This window comes from Squalius cephalus (assembly GCF_949319135.1).
Source record: "Squalius cephalus genome assembly, chromosome: 14".
Classification (NCBI taxonomy): Eukaryota; Metazoa; Chordata; class Actinopteri; order Cypriniformes; family Leuciscidae; genus Squalius; species Squalius cephalus.
The window spans coordinates 18664187-18690298 of record NC_137135.1 but is presented as its reverse complement, the minus strand read 5'-3'; the positions used below and the strand labels follow the sequence as shown (position 1 = coordinate 18690298).

The 26112-nt window shown below is 38.1% G+C and overlaps 1 protein-coding gene across 5 annotated transcripts in view; it reads right to left on the bottom strand.

The window, feature by feature from the left end:
- tenm2a (teneurin transmembrane protein 2a) overlaps positions 1 to 26112 on the bottom strand; it is a 300779-nt gene that overhangs the window by 100097 nt on the left and 174570 nt on the right. The gene's annotated exons all lie outside the window — the stretch shown is intronic.

Below are 26112 nucleotides of genomic sequence, written 5' to 3'. Positions count from 1 at the left end.
TTTAAGCCTTCCACAATTTAGAAAGTTATCATTTCTCACCTCAAAAGTGAATTCATATATGTTTCTCTCCTCAAAATACCTTTGATGTTGAACTTCAAGCCTGCATACTCCTTTATAATCCTGCTCATTTTTTTCTGTCTGTCTGAGAATGACTTCAGGAAATGCAAGTTAAATCTTTCAGCATGAGGGAACAGAATGCAGCACTGAGACACACCAGCACGGCTCCTACACTTTAATGGAGGATCAGCCAAAAAGACTGAGCTTTAATAGAATCTGGCGAGTCCAGGTGTGTCGATAGCCACTTTAGCATCTCTTTTGTTATCGTGCTTTGCAATGTATAATGCTGGGCTTTGTGTCCATCATGGTGATTTTGACCTTGTTGGTTATGGGTGGTCATTTAAATACCATTATCATGCACTTGCTGCAATCAACCAAGTAGTAATAGATTAAATTTAAGGGTATGCCATATATAGTTAAAGCTTAAAGGAGCATGCTTAAACATTTCTGAGTGAACTATCTCTTTAAAAATGCTTTTGTTTGTTTCCCTTTACACATCAGCATACTAAATGCTCTGCTCTGTAATGATAGCAATTCATCATCTATTCAACGCTATGCTTATTTACTGTTTAGGCCGTGCACTGCAGCGCTTTTGCAGGACACTGAACTTTGATTCATGATCACTGACTAAAACCCATCCTCCACCGATAGCAGGTGTCAGTGTGTCCTGTTCCTCCAGACCATGATGGTATGACACTGAGAAAATAATTCCAGTGTAGCCACACAAACACACATTCATAAACTCATTGTCAATTATGCTCAGGCCTCTGTCCGCTCTCTGCACGTCATTTCCATATAAATTACATCTGTGTTGTCTTTGTATGGAATCCATAACAGTGTCATCAATCCACAGTTTACCTTATGGAAGAGAGAAGGAATAAATAACCTCCATCACTCAACAGCCCCAACTGTGAGCCTACAGTTACACATGTACCTGTTCAGCCTAAAAAATCTGTTTAATATTTTAACTGGAACAATTATATTTGGCCTTGCAAAACATTGCATCATGAAAAATATTAGCAAAATATAACATAAACAGGACAACCATCTGTGTCCTTGTTCAGCACAATCAAGGTCCTCTAACTCAGACATTCACCACTCACAGTGTTTTAGCAGCAATTCACAGGAAAAACAAATCACTGTACTTGCCAAAATACAAATGTTGAATTTGTTGACTTCTTTATTAAAGAATTTCTAAATAGTTATATACACTGTAAAAATGACAAAAATACCACTAATATTATTGTTCATGTAATACATTTATTATGTTAAAAATATTTTAAATAGTATTTATAATATGTATTTATGCATATTATATTATATTTGTATTTATAATATAATATTTATTTTTCCTTATGAAACACCCAATGAGAAGAAAAAAAAAAAAAAATTTTTGCAGACCAATATTGATGACTCATCCTGGACTACACATATTTTTGTCCAATCAAATGCACAAATAATAATGCCCCGCCCCCAATACCATTTGCAACTGATTAGCTAAACCTAAATAACAATTTTGGCTATATCTAGAAAGAATGGAAGTCCGTATGATATATCAATCTTAACACTTACAGTTAAAACATCAAAAAAGGAAATAAAACTGCACTCATCAAGATATATCACAGGTGTTTAATGCAGCAAAGAACCAGAGTATGCTGAGCGCCATTTTATATGAGAGTGATATTTCTATAAAGCAAGAACACACCAATGCTTGTCATTTCACTCCCAGAACAAGTCCTACAATATTCATAAACAGCTTTTTGCCAGCCACACACATCCTTGAGAAATGCTACACTTGTTTATTTACAAGGCTAGACAAAAAAAGCTCTAAAACCCAGCATTAAAAAGTAATGTCTACTCTGACATCGTGAGGACATGGGCTCAACCTCATTTGCCCCATGAAAATAAACTTTTTTTTTTTCGCTGATGCGCACTATAGCATTTTGCTCAAGGAAGAAGTTCACATGAGGAAGAGCTGACATACAGGCATACGCTTCGGGGCTGAACTGTAGAGTGGAGTAGCTGATATAAGGTGGTGACATCATAAAATTGCAACCTAGGCTGGGGTGTCTGCAGAAGTGATGTCACTGCCTCTTAGTGTCAAAAACTGTCAGTTCTCTTGCCTAGGATGAACTTTACACCTGTTGCTGGAGACTGCAGAGCTCTGCTCCAAATCACGGTCTGTGACTGTTCACTGTTCTCATACAAAGGGTCAGTGCCAAAAACTTTATATGCATTTCCTGAAGGTGCTTTCAAGCCACTGAGCGCATAGGGTTAACAAGAGAACTAAAGAAAAGTGTTACAGTTTTTACTTAGGCACATTAAAACTGCAGTTGGCTGTGAATCAACACACGATGTGGCCTCTGTGCCACGTTTTAAAAAACCATTCACACAATCTTTTTTTTTTTTTTTTGCTGTTTTGCAGCGATTGTACAGTGACAAGTTAAAATAACCTCAACATTTACAAACAAGTCTCAATTCATCTACTGTATATTCTTTTCCATTCTGTTGTGCTGCATTTAGCTGAAAACGATAAAGCATCCCTGGTGCAAGGATGGATTAAGAGCGACAAAAAAAGGTCTTGTAAATGAAATATTCCCACAGTAAAGAATGCTAATAGAGCAAAAATACAGTTTTAAAATGTCCCTGTAAAAATAGACTAGAGATGAAGTAAAGATGGTTAAATAAATGTAAGAAAGCACAGGCTAAGCATTATACAGTACGCAAACAAATAAAAGAAAGGAGACCAATGGAATACACTACATAGCTGAACAGATTTGAAAACACTTGGCATCATACACTAAAGAACTGAGGATCACACATTACCAGACATTCAAGTCTTTACAAACACAACAAACTCACACAGAGACAACAAATTAAAATCATGATATTTCACCTTAATGTTCACCGAAAATGTTTTCACTCTGGTGTTGTTCTAATGCAGTATGCCTTTCTTTCTTTTTCAGACCACAAAATGAGAAATTGAAAGAAAATGTCCCGTTCACGCTCGTCCATATAATGCTAGTGAATAGCGACCAGCATGAAGCTTTTAAAAGAGATGCAGAAGTATCACTGAACAGTCTCATTCAACACGTGTCATATATTTCAAGTGTTCTGGGGTATACAATAGGGTTTGGTGGAAAACAAACCGAAATTTAATGTATTACTTAATATAAATCCTAACCTCGGCCATTGGTCTTCTGTGCACGGCTGTGCAATAACTTCTTGCTGTGACAAACACAACAGATATATTCACCTCAGTGAAGATCAAATTGAATTTGTGTTGCATTTTTATTAATCTTTATTTCTCACAACTTATGTGCTTTTTCTGTGTGGGTCGAAGTGAATAATAGAGTGGCATGAACGCATGGCGAGCACATAAGACCAATGGCCAAGGTCAGGATTTTGGTAACATAATACATTACATTTTGGTTTGTTTTTCACCAAACCCTATCGTATACCTCTTGACACTGGTCACTGTTCACAGTCATTATTTGGACGAGCGCGAGTGGCACTTTTTTTTTTTTTTTATTCTCATTTTGTGGTCCAAAAAAGAAAGAAGGGCATAAGGCATTAGAATAAAACTAGGGTGAGTAAATGATGATTTAACTTTCATTTTAGGAGAAACTATCACTTTAAGTTTTGAAATACTATTATGATATCATCACCGGCTGTCTATTTACCAAGTTAGCACACATCAAACTGAAATCATCCACAAAACAAAGAATAAATGAAGTCATGCACAGCAGGTTATCCTCATTCAAATCAGCTGTTGTGTGAAAGTATATGAATTGCTAATAATGCTCCAGCTGACTCTCTTTGATGTCTGTGACTCTGATAGAAGCAAGCCTATTTTTAGCACTGGTAAAAAGAAATAAAGCACCGACAAACTTCTGTCTTCCCATTCTCCCCTCTCCCCACCTCCAAACCCTCTGTCGTCTCACCGTCTCACCTCTCCCTCCAGCTCCTCGATTGTGTGGTCTTGAGAAACCGTTTCACTCATACTGAAGATCAAAGTGTTTCGGGGAGAAAAAAAAAGCTCTCTTTACTCGAGATAACAGACTTCATCCAAAACCACTTTGCCACAACTATCACTGTTGCCTTGTTTGTTTGGCTTTTTGGATCACGTGTTTCTGAGCACACTTTTTCACATTTTTGCACTCCTTCACTCACTCATTTAAAGTTTCTTCACCCTCATGCCGCCAGCATAATGTGATAAACTTATGTCATATTACCATGGCTTTGAATTGTAGCTAAAGGACACAGTCAATTTGTGTATTTAAGATTAACGGATGAACAGTTATATAATAACAACAACAATTATAATACTAATAGTAATAATAATAACATGTTTAGACCATTTTAAGGTAACATTGTTATACTGTACAGTAATTACACAAATAAGTATTAAGAAATATTAATTAACTACATACGATAAGGTTAAGATTAGGGCTTTAGTTTGGGTTAGTTGTAATTATGCATAACTTACTGTTTTACTAAAGTAAAGTACACGTAACGTATAATTATCACCTTAAAATAAATTTACCAATAAAATCAATCCAAAAAAACCCCAAACAATTTATTATATTTTTATTATATTATTTATTATAATTTATATTTGTTATTATAATTTATTATTAAAATGTAAAAAAAAAAAAATTGAATATTAAAAAAAATAAAACTTCTTAAAATAAATTGTTACTACTACTACTAATAGTAATACTAAATAAAAACAATAAAACATATTTTAGATATGTTATATGCATAAACTTACTTTCATGATTGCATTTTAATTTATTATTATTATTAAATTTTCTATTTGAAATAAGTATGAAGAAGTCCAGTATGCTACCATGGTAACCGCCAACATACTACAACAATCTGTGATCAACAAAAGAACACACAAACAAACAGAGACAATGCAAATAAAATTCTTGAATATGAATTTATTAAGATGTTACTGTACTAAAAAGAACCTATGGTATTTTTATTTTATTTATTTTTTTAATTGTAAGGGCCTTGTATACATCTCATTTCTTTTATGTGTGAACAACAAATGCAAATCGGAAGTATTTATAGGCGTGACAAGGCAGTGTGAGCGTGGGGTGTTTTTCTACCTCTCTCTCTCACACACACACATGCACGCACACACACATAGGCAATGGTTTGGAGTGCTACTATGATGAGGTAAATTCATCAGCCCTTTGCATCAGCTGACCCTGAGGAGAAAGTGTGTCCCTGAGCTCAAGTGTTTGGATGAACCCTAAACACCTGATGCAACCGCTCCTGTGTGATACCTGAAATTACATCACACACACACACTCTTATTTACTGCCATAAACCATGACATCGAACATACGGGGAATTAAGAATGAATCATAATCGACACACCTCGCTCTTTCTCTCTCACTCTTTACAAAATCATTTAAGATGAAGGAGAGTCTGTGCTTTCTATGAGTTGAAAATGAGATTTTTAATTACTGCATGACCTGGGGTATATTAGCAACATATTAATGTGCGTCATTAACCCAGTGGTAACTAACCCCGTCAGCTCATTAACTACATGTGATTGGACCTGAGTGAGCACAGGCGAAGCTCCAGCTCTCATCACAACCACCTGTGATGATAGCACACATCCGCTAATTACAGAACTTTCAATGCGCGCATGCTGTTATCTTGTGGTCAGAAGAGCAAAAACACAAGATCTTAATGAAGCGAGAGGATGTCATTACTTAATCTACAGGAAAAAATACTGCTTTTAGAAAAGAATTATGTTTAATCATACAGCATTGCAAAAGAGAAGTCGCAGAAGTTTTATTACGTTTCATGAAAAATGTAAATTCACCTATAAACAACACTACTGCAGAAAATGATATAAATATTCAATTACACTTTTTTGAATGAAACCAATATACCCAACTATTCAAAAGTTTTCGGTCTGTAAGATTTTTACATTTTTTTTTATTTTTTTTTAAATAAGTATTTTATGCTCAGCAAAGCTGCATTTGTTTGATCTGTTTTCTATTTTAATATATTTTAAAATGTAATTTATTCCTGTATTGTCAAAGCTCAGTTTTCAGCACCATTACTCCAGCCTTCAGTGTCACATGATCCTTCAGAAATCCTTCTAATATGCTGATTTGCTGCTCAAGAAACATTTCTTATTATTATCAATGTTGAAAACAGTTGTGCTGCTTAATAGTTTTGTGGAACCCATGATACATTTATTTCAGTTTTCAGAATCAAAATTACAGCTTTTTTAAATAGAAATATTCTATAACATCATGAATGTATTTACTGCCACTTTTGATCAATTTAACGTGTTCTTGCTGAAAAAAACTAATTAACATGAGATTTTGTGTTTTTAATGCATTATACTTTTACAAATTATAAGGCAAGGCATTACAAATATGTTCATAATGATGAATCATATTTACAGGCTTAATAGAAAGTGCTTTCAAATATTGCATTTCCAGCTTCACGCATCCTTATAAATCCATTTAAGCATCTAATATTCATAATGTAGTCTAATTTAGATAATGTATTGTCTAATAGTGCAAAGAAGTGTGTGCTACATACACAAACAGATAATTGTTCTAAACAAACACAGGTTCATGTAATTGTGAATGCCTGTGCACATTCACACAGTCTCTCTCTCTCTCTCTCTCTCTCTCTCTCTCTCTCTCTCTCTCTCTCTCTCTCTCTCTCTCTCTCTCACACACACACACACAACACAAACACACTGAACAGATGGCTGTGTACATTAGTAGATAGGGTGCTTAATAAATGCACCTGCACACCTGATCTCTCTACAATCTATCGAGTCATTCTGAACAGCTTTCAAGTCAGAATAAGAGAGACCATATTTGACCTTGTGAAAGCCAAACGGGGCACAACTTAATAGTCTCCCACAATTCTACCTCACAAACTCACTCTCCAACCAACCCCACAATCAATACATTCACAGAGTGGTTCACCAAAATCAATGTTGTGACCATATAGAAATGATCCTATGGTCTGACACCATATATAAGTAAAAACAAGTGTCTTACCTTCTCTGGTCTCCATGCTGCAACAGTCTGCTTTATTTCACCCTTCCATGACAGGAGGACAACATGTCTGTCAGAATGTCTGTCTCATTGATTCATTTACACTAGGAGACACACTTACAGTTTTCACTGTGCTGCTGTCAGTGCCTCACTTCCACAGAGACTTCAGCTAAGAGTGAGGAGATAAAGGAAACTCTCTCTCTCTCTCTCTCTCTCTCTCTCTCTCTCTCTCTCTCTCTCTCTCTCTCTCTCTCTCTCTCTCTCTCTCTCTCTCTCTCTCTCTCTCTCTCTCTCTCTCTCTCTCTCTCTCTCTCTCTCTCTCTCTCTCTCTCTCTCTCTCTCTCTCCCTCCTCCTCTGCTCCCTCCCCCTCTCTTGGGTCTAGTTTCTGCATGTTGCTGCCATTAGTAAAGGGTCTCTGTAGAGCCGGGTGGACGCTTTTGATCTGCGTTTGGATGGGGCCAGTCACATCACGTCCAGGGGTTTTCAAAGGGACCTTCTTATCCTGCCTTTTTTTTGCAGGCTCAACATCTTCTTATTTTCACTTTAGGCTAATTCTTCCCGTGCACCTCCATCCATCTCTCTGAGGAGGGAAGTTGTGAAGGCAAACATCACATTCACACTATGTCCAGATGTAGCAGGCACGGCTACGAAAGCACTTAAGAGAGCTGCTCTTTGAACGCTTACGAGGTACAAACACCATACATTAAACAGAGTGCTTTAAATGAGAGCAAGGCCTGAGAAGATGAGACGGACAATAATGTCTTCGATATTCACCACAAAAGCTCTTCAGGTTCATTCCGCCTAGTCTCAGCCTCAGACGGCACACCCACTGACCGCCTGATGCATACTGAACACAAATTTGAATTCAATTTAATTGGCTAACTTGATCTGCCTGGAAACAGAGTCATATTTACCATGTACCAGTCTGGTAAAATTAGTGCTTTTGAACTACTGGATTTGACAAAGTTTGTCAAAGTTAGTGGCAACTAAGATACTGTACATCAAATCATACGCACTTGTAAGTGTAACTATCCTACACATTTGCTATATTTTGAGGAGACTGCCATACCATTATTGCAATTCTGAAAGTAGTAGTATTTCAATAAGTGCTGTTTTTCCATGCTGCTCTATAATTGTGATTATTTACCGTCTTTACCTTCGTGAAACCTGAAATTTGATCAGATCCAATGTGATTACTTTGGAACAAATCATATACATTTCCAAAAATATAAAGACATAAGTGTAACTGGAAATGTAACTGAAACTGATCTATAGTCAAATAGATTGACACAATCATTCACCAGGCTCTACATTCACAGTCAAAAAAACAAAATTTTGGATAATAAATTAATGCAGTATCATCTATATCAACTAACACAACCAGACTTCAAATCTTTTAGGCTGTTTATTATGGGATTTGCATATCATGTGACTTGTCACTATATTTGCTAAAGACTGCCATACTATTACATAAATTACAGGTTTTTTTATTTATTATTATTTACCACGCTGGTCTATTATTATGGTATCACTTATTTCAGATAAACCCTCCTCTAAACAGCATATAAAAACAAGGCAAGCTGTAATTGTTTGCTTATGTCAGTCAGAGACCCTCTTCCTAAGTGGGCGTTTCTTGGCCAGAATAAGCTACAATGTGGACCAGACCTCTTGCTGTTCAGTCATGCTCTCTACACCACATTCAGCCTCACATTGACTCTGAAGCGAGTCATCCATACAGAAAAGGAAGTTGTTTTTCAGATCAACTCACATGATGAAATCCAGGGTCTGAGGAGAAAGAGAGCTTTCTCAGCTTCTCGGTGCACAAAGGTAGCGGAATGACAGGATCTTGACATCTTTCCAGGGCTTGCCAAACATCTCCCCCATCACTGCATCCTTCATTGTGCGTAAGTGTGACTGGGCATGCATGTGTGTGTATTAAGGAGGGAGGGGGCACTTAATTGGCATTCCCTTGTGCGAGGCTGGCAGTATAAAACCAGTGGGATGCCTCTACCTTCATTAGGTTGCGCTGATGATCCAGCTGCAAGTTGCAGAACAGGCGTTTTACGCCCCATCTCTTTTGCTCTTTCTCCTTTTGTTCTCGTTCTCCTTGCATTTAATTTTCCGATGTGCGCCTCAAAGCATACGTATAACTCTATATAAGAGAACACAAACTCTGCCAGCGGGTGCAGTCAGCCAAAAGTTGCTTCCAGCTAAATCAACAAAGGGACTTATACTGTACACTTCACCGCCTCCTCTTCCCACCTCAGCCCCCTTTGCTCGCATCTTCCGCTCCCTGTGCCAGAATTCCAGCACCCAGCTGGAGGAAACATAGAAAAATGTGTCCAATTATGATACAGCATGCCCAAACTCTGCTAATTAGTGCTAATTCGGTGACAAATGGATTCTTCTTTGAATAGTCCTCCACTCGGGCTCAGCTGTATTCACCACAGCAATATGCAGATTACCTTAAAGTGGCTTATAATGAAACTATGAGCTACATCTCAATACGGAAAAGTCAGTTCAGACCAAACCAGTTTGCGAAAACAGACCCCACTTCCACAGTACAGCCAATGAAAACAAGAAAGATAAGACTAGGAAGAAATCTGAGAGTAACAAGTCAGGAAGACAGGTGGACAAAGAGGAAAAGAGAGTGAGATGAAAGCCATCTGAGGAGTTTTGGGACACTTAAAGCTATGACTAGAATGCTCTCCAGATTCCCATCTGCAAAGAGCACAACTAGGTTTCTCTAGTTGGTATTGGATTTAATTGGGAGTGACAGATAGCGTTCAGGACATCACTGGGATGTGTTTCCAGCAAGGCTCTAGTAATAGACTTTCATCTGTCCTGGACCAGTTCATACAAACATGGCTTGTTTCCTCATGTGCTTGGTAACGCATCTGCTCAATGGAGGAAATGGACAGTTCAGCGTTGATAGACAATCACGCTGTGTGAGTCAGTGGAAGAGTGGATTGGATGGAGGGATGCGCAGATGCTAATTACTGTGTGACACGACGGCAAACACAAATGAAGCTGAAATTGAGCTCACTTGTTTGCGAGCAACTTAACCACAACCCTTCACACACGACTGTGATGACAAAAGCTGCTCAAAGTTAATAAACTGGTTTTAAATGAAATGCTGAGGAAGACGCAAACAGGATTTTGAGGTAAACAAGGCCTGTGAAGAACCAGCTGGCAGTGTTGAGGAAGCTACATTAAAAACTGTAGCTTGTTCAGTTAAGCATAATTTGAAGTAATTAAACTAGTCAAGCTTCTGTTTTGAAGTAGTTATCTATCCTAAAAGCTAAAAAAAAAAAAAAGTAATGACTACACTAATGTTACTTACGGGGTAAAATATGCTTTATAAATAATAATAAATCTATAACTATCCAATCATATGCATCATATCAATTTAAGCAGGTCTGTAATTTTGCTGGCACAAAAACAATGTGTGAGTGCTTTTGAATGAATGAACAATCTCAATTAGGTTGACAGTATCAAAACTGAAGAGAAAAATGTATACTACTGTAAATACAAAAAATAAAATAATGTATTCATTTACTTGTCCAAAACAGTGCACGGACTTGAATCAGTAAATCATTGTTCTGTATATTTGTACGAACCGTCTACAAGAACCCACTCACTGGAATAAATCAGACTGTCTAATGCTACAAATGAGTTTGGTCCATTTAGGAAGAACCAATTCACTAGAATGAATCAGATTTTCTAATACTATATTTGAGAGAGAATAATATAGGATTATCCAAATCACTATAATGAACCAGACTTTCCAATGCAACATATAAGATAAGACTATTTAGGATGAACTGATTCACTAGAATGAATCAAACTTCCCAATGCACGAGAACCATTTAGGCGAGTGTGTTAGACTATTCCCTCAGTGTGTGGTCGCGCTACACCACTACCTTCACAGAAAAAGTAGCGAACAAAGTGTGGGTGAAAAAAAAAATACAATAAAAACTGCTCTGAACTAGTGGAAAAGTTGCATAGCACCTCTGGAAAATTATATAACTTTCTTTTCAGTTTTTGCTCCGTATATCTCTCTTTCAGTCGGTCTGCATCTTTCCTTTCCTGTGCTGATGTAGATCATGTTCAGATTTCTCCATAATCTCTTTCAGTCTCTTTCTCTTTTCCATCAACATTAGTCATCGTAATACTCTAATACTCCTCCTAATGACAGTCAATACTGATAGCATTATGAGGGGAATGGACATAAGAATGGGAGAGGTGGATGTATTCCCATGCGTCTCTTGTTTTGCGTCTCCCTCTCTCTCTCTCTCTCTGTAGAGGACGCAATCACAATCGGGTAGGAGCCAGCTCTGCGCAGAAAGGGAACCAAGCAGAAAATTGTTTGGGACATTGTGATAAGAAAGAGACTTTTTTTTTTTTTACATTTACATTTTTAATGTCTAAGTTTTGCATTTGATTATAGAATGTTCATAAAATGTGCATCTGGCTCTCTCATTACGCCGGCCGTATGGCCCTGTCCTACCGTCTGCGTCTTTAATCAGGGTGTTTGGAAGCAGAGTTACATTGACTCTGCCAGACACCTCAGCCTCATCTGTGGGGTTCTAATGCATGCCTGTAGGCCGGGATCCGGCAAACACAAACAACCCATGGCCTCTTTTTGAGTTCGGTCACTTTATGGGACTTTGGTGTGAGAGAATGGGTTGCGTGGGAGACAATCAGAGCAGAACAGAGATGTGTTATCTACATACAGACAGACAGACACACATGAACGGCCACCGTATATGTCAGCGCTGTCGTCAGACGCTCCTGTCTCTGGCTGACTGCAGGAAGCGGTTCTGCGCCGAGCTTCGGTCTCTCTGCGGACACGCTGAGAGGAACCATGCCGACACTGACGTTAATTAACCTCGCAGGGCCTCGCGAAAAATTAAAACACTAATTAATAAAGTAAACAATGCAGGGACACAAAGGGAGACTTTGCAGAGTCCACTAGTGGATGTCTGTACTCAGTTAAGTAACCTAACCTAGACCGTGTTAAAGTTGCGATGAGACTGAAGTAGCAACGGATCTTTTCTTCAGTATTTTAATGTACATCTGAGTGAAATGAATTGCCAAAAAAAATAAAAAAATAATAATTAACGAAATTAATTTTCACTACATTAATGAAAGTAGTGTCACCATAGAAGCACTCAGTGGGGTCTCCCTGCTGAAAAAAATGGAGATTTGCTGGTCTAAGCTGGATTAAACTGGTCTAGCTGGGTTCCCAGTGTGGTGAAGTCGGTTTTACCTGGTTTTGCCAGTCAGCGAGCTGGTCTCCCAGCCTGAACTGCTGACAAGTGCCTAAAACCCCTCGAAAACCCGCAAACTAGACCAGTTTGGGAGACCAGCAGCTGCATAGGCTGGTTTAATCTTTTTTTTTTTATCTATCTCTGTCTGAATCAGCCTTAAACTTCTTCTTGACCAGATATTTGGTTTATTATTATAGATTTACATTTTTTTAAATACTTGTTATATGAACACGTCAATATACTGGGCCATGCGGAAGATGCTGGTCCGATTCCGGCTCGCACCATATCCCGACATCCCCCACCATCTTCACCTCCTCAGGTTCTCTCAGCCTTCATTTCCCTTTCTCTTTCATCCCATCTGTCCTCTCCTCCATCTGCTTTCCCTTCTCGTTTCCTCTCCGTCTGCTTTTGTCCTCTGTACCGTTTCCTATCCTTGTGAGGTGCAGGCGCCATCGTAGGAACCTGATCAGCACTATATCAGCTCCCTCTCACACCGAGGCACACACTGTGAAAAACGCACACACCGATTCAATGCCTTATTTCAGCACTCCCCCCCTCTCTTTTCCTCACCTTACAAAAAAATACATGCACTAAAAAGTAGAAAAGGTCACATAATTAGCACACAAGCTAACGCTAAAACACCCTCTTAAAACACACACACACGCAAAGATAGACTCGACTCTTAGGGTTGCAATGTGTCTCTGGATTCGTGATTTTATGTGATTTGAAGACACGGATCCTCATGTTTTGTCTCCCTCAGCACGGAGAGTGATTTTCCCGAACACAGTACAGCTGAGCTAATCTCTCTTGGTTTCCCTTTCTTCAACATTTTTTGCTCTCTCCCTCTCTTGGCTCTTCTTGCTGAGCTTCTTGTTTGTCCTTTACGCGGGTTGAGGGATATTTTGTGCTTACTGACTCACTGCCTTTCTGCTGAGATCTAAGGTAGCGTTTCTGTGCCGCGGTCTCCCGCCGCGAACCGCAGCCCCTCTCATTGTGAACAATTTCCCAACCGTGACTCGCCCAGACTCACATCCATCCATGCCCTGACTCCACAGCTCCGCGCTTAATATCTCGCCAGCTGTTTTGATGGCGCGCACCGCCTCTAAAAGAGCTCCATTTTACATACAGTGGATGAATGGGAGTCATTAGCCATGCTAAGCTAATGGAGGAGAACTCATCCTGTCCTCTGCTGCGTTAATAGCCCAGGCGTCTTTTACAGAGAGAGGGCCAGAGTCTCTCTCAGGACCCATACGGCTTAATGAACTATAACCCCCTGTGCCTCAGAAAACACAAAGCTCTTTGGATTAGTGTGCATCTCAGCAGCAATGGAAATTAGCTGGTTTTGCGTTAAACTCTTAGTTTCCATATGCCTCCCAGGAAGTGCACATGCGTTGCAGAGTATTTCACTGAAAGGGTACATCATCTGGAAAGTATTGTGTTCTACTTTATAAAACAAATTGTTTTGGCCCTGGATGCTGATCGGTCATTAAGCCATTCCAGCCGTGCTAAAACACACAATATAATAGCCGTTATGAGCAAAATGGCTAGTTACTATGTATATCACTGTGCACTGTGTTATTTTAAGGGCTATATCTTAAAGTAGAAGGATGGCACTTATTAAATTATATTTAATACAATCATGATATAGAAACCTTGGACATTAATACATGTAGATAGTGTAGATAAAGAGCTCTTTTTAAGTTGAAGTCTACAGACCCCCTAAAGGGAGATGGTGAAGGAAAAAAAACTTTGTGTTCACTCGCAAAAGGTTTGCTTCTCCCCAGGACACTTTTGCGTTCGCTCTTAAAACTTCTGAGGGAACGCAAAGGTTTTGCGAGCAAACGCAAAGTTTCCTGGGGAACCCACCTCAGTACATTTTTTCCTCCCATCTCCCATTTTTTTCCATCACCATGTCCCTTTAAGGGCTCCGCAGAAGTCAATGGAAAAGATGCTTACATTTTTTTTTACTGTTTTTGTGTGGAAACAGTTTAAGATATTACGTAAACAAAAATAAAATGTATGGGGTGGTAATCTTTTATGCATCTCATTTGTATCTCAGATAATTTATTATGTAATTTACAAGCAGCTACCTTTATAATATAAAGTGGAATAAATGACTGCAAATGATATCTGCTGTATACTATTATATAATTTTTCAATCATTTGTATACTATTATAGTATTTAATGACATTTTGAATTAGATGCTTTAGTCTTTTTTTCTTTTTTATATTTCTAATTAGCTTCAAATTATGTTTATATCAGCTTTAGTTTTAGTACATCAACTTAGTTTATTTCAGTTACTTTCCAAGATAACATTTCTAATTTTGTTTAGGGTGTTTTAAGCTTACGTTTTTCATCTAATATTTATATATTATTTCAGCTTTATTTCAATTAAAGAAAAGTTGTTTAATGGTTTCAGCTAACAAAAACACTGGTTTGTGGCAAGATGAATTTCTCCAATCCACTGTGAAAACTAGTTTCACCACTTTAATTATAATTAATTCGCTTTCAGGTGTTTACGAGCAGATTGTGACCTTTCCAATATGGTGGATATGCAGATTTTGATCAGCAACAGTTGCTGATGAAAATCACATCTTTAAGATAACACACGCAAACACACACACACACACACACACACACACACACACACACACACACACACACACACACACACACACACACACACACACACACACACACACACACAACAAATAGAAAATAGTCAACTTTTGTGCACCAGGACTCTGGTTCCAAAATGGGTTGGATTGGTTTTTCATTCCCCAAAGAACCTTTCAGTAAACAGTTCTTAAAATAACATTTTTCTTTCTTTCTTTTTTTCTTAGTTTGAAGAACATTTAAAATATCTAATTAATCTTTTCCACTCTAAAAAAAAAAAAAAAAAAAAAAAAAAAACCTTTCATGGAATGGAAAGGTTGCATGGAAGTTATTTGTTCTTAATGGGACCATTGATGCCTATATATATAAAAAATAAAAATAAAAAAAACTTTACTTTTAAGAGTGTAGATAAATAGTTGACAATAGAAAATATAGTTTGACTCTATTCCAAATGGCCTGTGGTCCAGCACTTGCAGAGATGGCTGCTGGGTAATGGAGGACAGAGAGAAGGGATGCTGCTCTAAACGTTCTCATCCTATTTGTGTCTGTGTTGCAAGTCTATAAAGAAGCTGTCACTCTTCATTAGCTTTCATTTGGCTGTGGAAGACCTTCTATGTCCCTGTCTCTATCATGTCTTCTCTCTCTCTCTTTCTCTTGCTCACTGCAGTACCCATCTGCAAGCTGCAACAGGAATAAGGGATTCCTAAGTCACATAGCATCTATGCGTCTCTCTCTCTCTTCCTGAAACTTTAACCAAAAAAGAGACTGAAGACCACAATCAAAGAACTCACAATAAATACTTTAATATCCAGTCCTAGAGTAGATACAAGCTAAATAAATGTCAATGATGCAGTATTACCTTCAGCGAAAAGTGTGTCAGCTTCACCCTAAATGAATTTTAAGAGTCTTCTCGTTCACATGGACTGGTTTCCATCAATGCAAAAGGAGATTTATAGCTTAAAGTGCTTAAAGTCATTGTTAACGGAGAGAGAGTGAGAGAGACGGATATTCATAGAAAGAAAGGCCTGAAGAAAGAGTGGACAGACAGGCAGAGAGAGATTTTGCTCTTTGTCAGACACACTTAAAGGGATTTGGCATCTGGAATGATGAGGTACTCCCATCTCAACCAGTGACTGCTCTAAGATACTTAACACACACAAATACGCTCAAGCAAATCTCTGATTCATGCCGTGTGCATTCAAGCTGTGCGTGTATTCAAATATATTTAATATACTTGCTGCATGATGGCCAAAATGAGGCTGATATGAATTCAAATGAAAATTCATAAAGCAGCTTTATGCTCCTTAGAGGGGCTCTTATTGAAGAACAAACCGCTGAGTGCAGTTATTGTATTATGACTGATCATGTATGAAGTACAAATAATACAATAAACCTATTGTTCAAAAATACATAAGTAACCTAACCCATACATGCACAAAGAAAAATGCGAACACAAAAGTTTCTTGTAAAATGTACTCTGTAATAACCCAATTACTTATTACCAAATTATATTTTCACTTTTACCCAAAGCGACTTACAAGTGAGGAGCAATATGTCACAACAATATTCATAACATACAATGATGCTGCATGATGTGCAGTGTAGTTCTAGGGCGAATTCCAAAATGGCATTTTTACACCCTTCAGGAAGTGGATTTGTAGGGGATTTCCAAATGAAAGTGAACAACTGAATCCCAAACGTCCCCTCCCACAAGTCCGTTAGCGAACGGAACATGTGATGTGCACTTCAACGACATAATTTAATTGTTTATGGTCATGACAAGTCCTCACAATTCACTTTTAATATAGATATGGTGGGAGCAGATCAGGAACACAGACACACGCACACACACACACACACACACACACACTTCAGAATGGAATTTGACCATAGAATGTACGTAGTTTTCTTTCAGCTCAAGGATGTTTTAGAAAACTTTAATAAACTGCTAGTGAACAAAAACAATTTCAAGAGCTTCACTGGAATCCAGTTGTACTTGTTATTGTCAAATAAATGTTTTATAAATGTCATTTCTAGAGCTGCAGCTCAGATATTAGAAAACTCCTTTTGTGTCCTACAACAATCAAAATAAAAAATGAAACTTTTATGAATAAACGATGAGAGAATTCATTTATTTTACCATTTTAAAGTTTAGCCCTGGGTAAAGTGACGGAGTCCCATGATATCAGCTAAAAACGGTACGCGTGACCTTTAAAAAATTGTTACTAAGTGACATTTTGGTGGTGCAGGATAGTCACCATAGTGTCATTTCCATTGAGAGTGTGTTGTACTATCGAAATAAAATAAATCTTCAAGTCAAGCATAGTGCATTGATGTACCTGGAGGAGACAGTCAGCTGACTGTGAGAAAAAAATAAATATAATTATGCAAAAGTAACATATTGAGTCATTGCAATAATAACCAACACAGCTTTTATAATTATACTGTACTGTTACTTTTGAAAGTAATGTAAGACATGCAAACATAACATAAACAAACACAAAAGGATGAACACATGCACGCAAACAGACAGAAACAAATGCATGCATGCATACAGAAAAGGCATCAACTCCAGCAAATAACACACTCTCCCAAGCGTAATGTATGTATGCGTATGCAATCCAGCGGGTGATTTTTAGTGACATACAGTAAGAGAATTGGATTACTGCCTCTCTCTCTCTTTCTATCTCTCCTTCTCTTTTGACGAGGATGGCTGGGGAATAATCCCATTAGGGCGATACTATGGGCTGCTGAGCATCCTTTTTCTCCTGCAATTACAAACCACCAGAGACACGCGAGAGCCCATTGCTTTCACAGCTTGTCCCATCCATCATCTGTTTAGTTCTTCAGCGAGGCCCACCGCTTCCAGCTTTGTTTGGGTTAGCACGGCCCTTCTCACTGCGCCATGAGCGAGAATGAGTCTACCTTTATACAATCTATTTGCCATACATGAGTGATTATGTATGCCGAGGAAATGAGGAGATGGGTCGGGATTTTAAATCACACTGAGCTGTTAACACACGAATTGAACTGCAAGCTGAAGTGAATAATCTTTAAAGACTTTCTTCTATCTTATTTTGATACGCAGACATGACTAAAAGTAAGCTTCCCATAAGCTGATTTCTCTGAAACGCGTGAACACTCTAACTCTATGGCTCTATCAAAACATTGCTTTTTTAAATTCTATTTGACACAGCAACACTGTTCAATGGTGTGAACGGGGGGCGGGGCTATGTGTTTGTCCAATCCATGACAAATGGATACATTGTTTCAGAAATTATTTATCTTTGCAACCTTAGTTATTATTTAGCAGTTATGATTGTGAATATGTGATTATGAATATTAAAGATGAAGTTTAACGTAAAGATTACTTAGAAAAGATAAAAAAAAAACTTTTCTTGAGTTTACTAAAATTACTAAATCAAATGCAGAACATGTTTGGCTCCATTCTAGATACTTGGAACAGTGTTGTTATTGTTAAATGAAACTTCAACTAATTAAAATTTTTTTTTGTTAATTGAAAAAAATAAGTAAATATTACATGAAAAACGCAACTTACTGAAGTTGCAAACCTTAAATTACTAAAACTAAAATAAAGCTAAATATACATATGTTAAAACTATTACAATTAAAATGACAAATATTAACAAACAAAAAAAAAAAAAAAAAAAAACAATGAAAAATGAAAAAAAGGTAAAAGTCAAAACAATACGGACTATAACTAGTATAAATAATACTAAAAATAAGATAAAAACTATAAATTATAACTGTTTGGTGAAGTGAAATAATATTATGAAAAAAATCTAGAAAACTATTGATAATGAACCTGTTTAATAGATAATCAAAATTTTTATTTTCATTTAATTCATTTTCTTAACATTTTCATGAATTTGTTATACATTTTTGAATGTACATCAACAACTGATCTGCTAAGCACTTTTTTTTTTTTTTTGTTGATTACTTATTAATTAAAGCACTTTTAAAATGTTCCCAGAGCATAATTTGCATTATTGCAAGATACTAAAATAAAAAAATAAATAAAAGAAACCATGCAATTACCAGGTCCAATTTAGAGCACCAGCATGTGAAGTCGCGCACAATATAAGTCAAGATGAAATTGACATGACATAATTCGACAGAAACGTTGTCGTTAACGAACACTCTTAAGCACTCACGCACACATACAAACACATCGGCGGTGTGTGTGAGAGCTGGGTGACATTGAGAGGTGCAAGACAGCAGTGCTGATGAGATGAGACGTGATATGCCCTCACCAGCGGTGGCACTTTAATTAAAACCCCCAGCCACATCTACACCACATCGCTATAGAGAAAAGAGATAGAGACAACAATAATGCTGGGAAGAAATGGCGAGAGGCACCGTATTCCTTCTCTCTAATCAGGCAGATTAGGACGAGGTCATTGTGTTCGCAGTCCACATGAGTTTGAGGATGGGACAGCAGGGCTGATCCAGGTAATCGACGGCTGGTTGCATGGCTTGTTAGGCTGGCGAAGATGCCGATGTTTGACGACACCTGCTTGAGGTTGTGTATATGTATCATTATTAAAAGACCAGGTTGAAAAGATGGCGCTGTGGACTTGTGTTCTAGCTGTGGTGCTCATGTTTAAGGGGTCAAAAAGTTTGAACATCTTCTCTGCAACTGTGTCATTACATGCTGTTTGGCGATACCATTGCTATCGTCCTTGCATGGAAACCAGCACACGTGTCCCGCAGGAGACGGGGGGGACTCAGCGGACTGCCGCACCCCATGTCTCTGTCGTGTATTTTGGGGAGAAATTCAAATTCAATCACGGCGACAATGTCCGTCAAATTCTCCCAGTCCCCTTGCTAAATCCCACCACATCCTAAAAACCCACATTCTGGAGGAAAAAATGAAGTTGACGAGAGTAGAGGGAGTGCTGAAGGGAACGAGAATAACTTCCACTCAGTTAAAGTCTGTATGGGTAAAAACTCCCTTCAGATTACAGAAATAAGGAAAAGCTCCCTATTTGTTTATGACCCTCAATAAAATGACACATAGCTAATGTTGTTTCTTCTGGAAAGCTCCCGAGTGACTCCATCTCAGTCTGAAATATTACAGTTTACACTTACTGAGAATCACAATATTTGATATGTGTAGACAATATTTAAATATTTAAATGTCTCTGATGGTTTCACATTCATGTTCAACAGCACATAATGAGTGGGATGAAAAAAGCCACACGTTTATATATTATTACTTTACAATAAGGTAATGAGTTAACCCAATATTTAACATGCACTAACAGTTGACTACTTTTAGAGCATTTCTTAATCTTTGTTAATGTTGTAAATATGTACGTAAAATGACGTCATTACTTTATACGTTAACGTTATTTTATACATTATGAACAAACATGATCAACAATATTAATAATTGTGGGTGTTTGTTAACATCAGTTAATAGTGAACAACTATTTTATACATTACATTAATGTATATTAATGAATATAAAATTTGTAATGTATAATCATACAATTGTTCATGGATTCATGTTAATTACAAAACTTGACATGTTAAAAGTGTATATATACATATTATTCATTCTTAGTTCATTGTTCCTAATGCATTAACTAATTTAACCTTATTGTCAAGTTTGCATGTGTTGCTATTTTACAATAACTAATGCAATAACTAATGTATACAGCAGAACCTCATCATAAATTATTCTGTAACCTATAATCCGGAGTATTTGGTTTGATCTTCCAGCACCTGTTAGATCATCTCTCTCTTTCTGAACCTTTGCATCAATTATTCAGTCTGAAAGCACCAAAGACATAAACAACGACATCTAACCCAGTTTTTCCTATTATCTACTGAATTCTAATCCATTTTTGTTTATGGTTTAGGAAAAACATAAGAGCAAACACATTTCCATCTCGTAGATGACAGAAACTGTGAAAACATGGTAAACCAGAACAGACTAAAGCATTTCTGGCCTTTCTGTTCTCCTTCAAACACAGTATGATGGTTTTTTTGAGATTGCTTGTCAGAGGACACAGACACACACACACACACACACGTTACAATCAGTGTGACAACTAAACCCGCAGGCACACAGACAGCTAGGGAGAATGAATGAAAACAGAAAGAAAGAGAATCAAGAGATGATATGATAATGATGTGAACTTAGCAAAAGAAAGTAACAGGAGAAGAAAAATGGGATCAGTGCTTTATCCTGGTGGGGTGTTGGTGGGAGAGCGTATCATCAATGATAGAGTGATGGGCGGTCGAGGGAGGAGGAAAGGCCAGAGTTCATCTAAATTGTGGGGAGATTGAAGCAAGCAAAGAAAAACTGAGCGCAGAAGCTAAGCAAGGCCAATGAGTGACGGGGTCTAATAAGATGTGTGACCTATCGATCGCCAACAGAGACGGAAAACAGCAAAGCCTGATTGGCTTCCAGCCACCACAGACATGGAGCGGGATCACAATAACTTACAAAGCTCACACAGACACTGCACACCACACTGTCACAAACACATCCATTTCCTGACAGTGCCTCGCTAACAAAGACAACCGAACAGAGCGGCCAATTTCGGCTAATGCAAAGAGCCAGGGAAAAAAGTATTTTGTTAGAGGTTGCTTTACTTTGACAAGAAAAGCCTTAAGCCAACTGACAGATCTCACACAATCAGACTATAGTATATAGGATTGCAAGGTGAAGATGGAAATGCTTCATCTAAGCTTTATCTGTAAGCTAAGCTGTATATCTCATGTCTTCCCTTGTGCTTTAAAGGCATTCAGCATGAGAAATATCAACACTATGCTAGCCCAAACAGTCTAGACTGTCCGTCCGTCCATCCATCCATCCAGTTATTTACGCATTATTTGCATTTGGATTTTTTTATACATACAATATCTAAAACTAAATCAATGTAATACCATATATACTGGTAATACTCTATTGCACAGTCATTGAACTTCTTTACACATCATACTCTGAGCCTCGAACAAGAGATATAAAGTAGGAATATCCCACATCTGACTCAGTGTAACAGATATCTGGGGAAGCAGCAGAACACATATTAAGAGACTACTGTATTTCCCTGTAGGCGAGACAGGTTAATGACTTTTTTAAGGAAGATGATTTCTAGAGCACATATGGTGTGCACACACACCCAACACACCTCCAAAATGCACAGATTTTCCACTTTCACCTCATTAAGCGCTTCTCATTTTGAGCCAAGAGCATTTTTCATAGCAAACACTGTTGCTCATGGCTATACTGTCTGAGAGGGAACAAATATTCCAAGATGACACTCGCACCACCAACACCCTACGATCCTACACCGCGAGGTGCCGGGCTCCAGGCTCCAGGCTCCAGGCTCCGGGCTGGACTGACCCCATGGCCCCTTTGCTACGGCGGGAGCCACTCAACAGCCCTTTAGAGCCAACGTGCACCTGCGGCTACTTACTGTTTAATCTCTGTAAAATACCCAGGAGCTTTACAACACTGCTGAGCGAGGGAGAAACTGTGTGTGTGAGTGCGAGAGTGTGTGTGTGATTCCTGTAGACAGTCAGTCTATGTTGGCCAGCTCTCTGATTGATTAAGGCTGGGATGTCTAAACCTAGTTTCACGTCTAAAGAGATTGATGTTGGCTGCCCTTGATGGGCTATGATCGAGAGCACACCTCTAACAGATGTGGGGCAATTAGCCCATAAGAACTCGGTGCAAGAGGAGGGGGAACTGGAAAAATCGATGAATAAATGACAGTTGGATTGTGCGTGAACTAAATATTTGTTCGTTTAGCGCTAACGGCCGAGAGTAAACAAGCTAAAAAAACGCACACTGAAGGGAAAGTGTTGTCTAACAGTACTGTAACGTAATGCTGAATGATAGATAACATGCAGTCTATGAGAAAGGGACGGCACTTGTCCCAATGCCAGCGATAACTGCTTCGTTTATGGCTCCATGGCTGCCTAATGAATTATTGAGAGAGTGCTTGGTATTCAGCAAAAGGAGCTGGCAAGGGAATCAGTGTCAACTCTCACTCTCTCTCTCTCTCTCTCTCTCTCTCTCTCTCTCTCTCTCTATTTGTCTTTCATTCTTGCGCTTTATAACACACAGCTCGCTGACTCCCCTCCTCCATTTAATATTCAAATTAGAGTGATTTGCATTGATGCTGTAATCTGTTAGTGCCAAAAACGCCATTAATAAGTCTTGATGGCCGACGGGCTAGAAAACAGCCGCCACCCTCCATTTCACTCGTGCCTCAGCCTGAGTCAGGATGTGAAAATCGCATCACTCTCTCCTCCTCTTCTCCATGTGATGGATGGACGGACGAGCCGAGCCGATGTCAGCCCGCTTCCCTGACACCTGTCATACCACACCACATGTGCTGCAGCTAATGGTGTGCTTCCGTACGGAAAAGTCCACAGTGGGATAACAAGCAGGCCTGAGAGGAGAAGTCGCTGTCTCTCTCTATATCTCGCTGTAATCTCAGTCTCTCTCGCGGGTGAGACAAGGGCAGGGATGAGTTACAGCAGACGCGCAGATGAAGTCGTTTAAATGAGATCATGTATGTGAGAGAGGGGACGCAGGCTGCTGGGAGTGTCCGACTCAAAATGCAGGTCACCAGTTTGTGTCATGGCATTCTAAATGGCATTTTTGCGCTCTTAAGAAGCACAATGCACAAGCAGAATCATTCTGAATGGATGCTAGCGAAATGTACAGACAGGAAGTAGTTTTGCTGTTTATAATCATGTGATCCTGGTTTTGAAAACTGGTATTTTAAATTTGAGGGGGGACAACAAAAGCAAACACAAATTAGGAAAATAAAAATGTACTATTCCTTTGCTCATTTTTTGTAATAATTATATAAATTAGGAAATAGAAAAAAAAATCACCTTGCCTCAGGGCTTCTGTAGACAGGAGGTTGCTGGGAAATGTTTACAACAGAGGTCTAGACATGGCGGAACAACAAAATAGTCAAAGGATGCAAAGACAGGGATGAGTTAGTAGCTGTGTAGCAAAAAAGAAAAGAAAACAAAAAGGACATGCCAAATCAGATGATAAATTACACTGTTTTGGTGGCAGGATTTATGTACTTTCAACATTACCTAAGCAATCAGAGTGGACGCAATTATTCTGTGTTTATAGGATAGGGAGGGATACAAATGCACTATAGCGAGAGAGAAACTGACACAGCAGGACCATCACTCCCTGTAGGTTTAAATGCATGCACCTTACTTTAAGTGCCAATATATCATACATGAGAACTGCAAACATAATAATTATCAACATTCCTAGTCCAGAGAAGAAAAAACAGTAAATGCAACAGAGAAAGGGGCATGAAACGCTCAGATAATGGTGTTAAAATGTAATAAACACCTACAAACAAATGAACTGTAAAATAGTGTCATTAGAATTGATTGTGTTATTAGATGTTATGAATACATTGACTACATTCATAAAACGTTCTTTTGAACTTCATACTCAAAGAATCATAAAATATGTATATATATATATTACTTTTCTCACTAAAATATGAGCAGCACAAAGTTTTCCAAGATTGATAATAATAAGAAATGGAGAAAATCAGCATATTAGAATGATTTCTGAAGGATCATGGGACACTGCAGACTGGAGTAATGATGCTAAAAGTTCTAAATTATAATAATATTTCACAATAATACTGTTTTGACTGTATTTTAAATATATGCAGCCTTGGTGAGCATAAGAGTAATAAAGAGATAATTTCAATTACAATATTGTTTTTAAATGTCAAAATTTAAGATAGCACAATGTATAATAAATGTTGCATACAAAAAAAATGCCTACACTGACAGAAATCACCAGTTCCAGTCTGATTAGCATGTAGGTATTTTTCATCAGTAAAATTTGGTTAACAAGGTACTGGGTTGATACAATAAGTACTTTTGAAGAAGAACTAATCAAGCACAAGAGAAACGCACCTCACCTGGCTTATTTTGATTAATAAAGATTACTGAGCCACACGTGGGACATTTGCATTCACTGCACATATCAGAGAGGAAGAAATCTGAGAATGAGCACAGGAGATGCGTAGGCATTAGTGACCTTCAATCTAAGCAAGGTCATGTAAATTAAGGCTTTAACTGACAGAGCGCTTCAGACTCTGGCCTGAGGGGAATGTTTGATGTGGCTTGTGTCATTCGATGGAGACGCAGCACTGTGAAGCTCACACGATCATTCCCATTGGATGGGCTCCGTCTCAAGGTCACCATGTTCAAATGCTGCTAAATAATGGAATGTGTTCAAAGTTCGATTCTAGTCAACACAGACATGCTTTTTCCTCACAGCGCTCTGGGACTCAAACACAAACAGAAATACAAACACTTGAGAGGTAAAACTGTCTCAGTCGTTGAAATACTTTCAGTGCTTTATTTGCTTTGTTCTGCTGGTTTTCAATGAATCTTCACCTGCTCTCACATCCTACAGATAAGCAGATAACAAAACAATGAAGACTTGCCCTATTTTGTTGTGTATGTGTGCTTCTTCCAGACAGAGAAAATTTCTCTTTCCAATGAGATGGACCAGATGAATCAATATGTGCCATGTCCATTGCCTGCCATCAATCTTCATCAGTTTCTCTCAAGACAGAAAGAGGGAGAGAGATAAAAAAAGAAACTGAGAGAGAGACCAGCCCACCATGAAGGACCTACATGAGCCCTGTCATTTAAGTTTAATTGATTCAAATTATGACACTAATACAATTAGTTGCTTTAAAAAAATCCTTATTACTGGAACATTAATTCACCTCTATATTCTCTTTCAAAATACGAATGGGAAAAAAGCAAACCAAGTGACACTAGCTATAATGAAATGACATGAAATGAAATGGTAATGTGGTAAAATGTGTAGAGGTAGATTAAACCTGATCACAACACAAAAGTGATTTCAAAAACTGTGCAATAGAGTAAATGTGTTGCATGCTATCTGGTGTTAAAAACCCAGCATACTATAGCAGGATACAAATCCACTGTGACTGATAAAAAGCCGGAAACCAAATACAAATTACTCAAAAAATAAGCCCAAAAGTAATGGCGGCCACAAGAAAAACACATTTAGACAAATAAAACTGAGATGAAACTGCA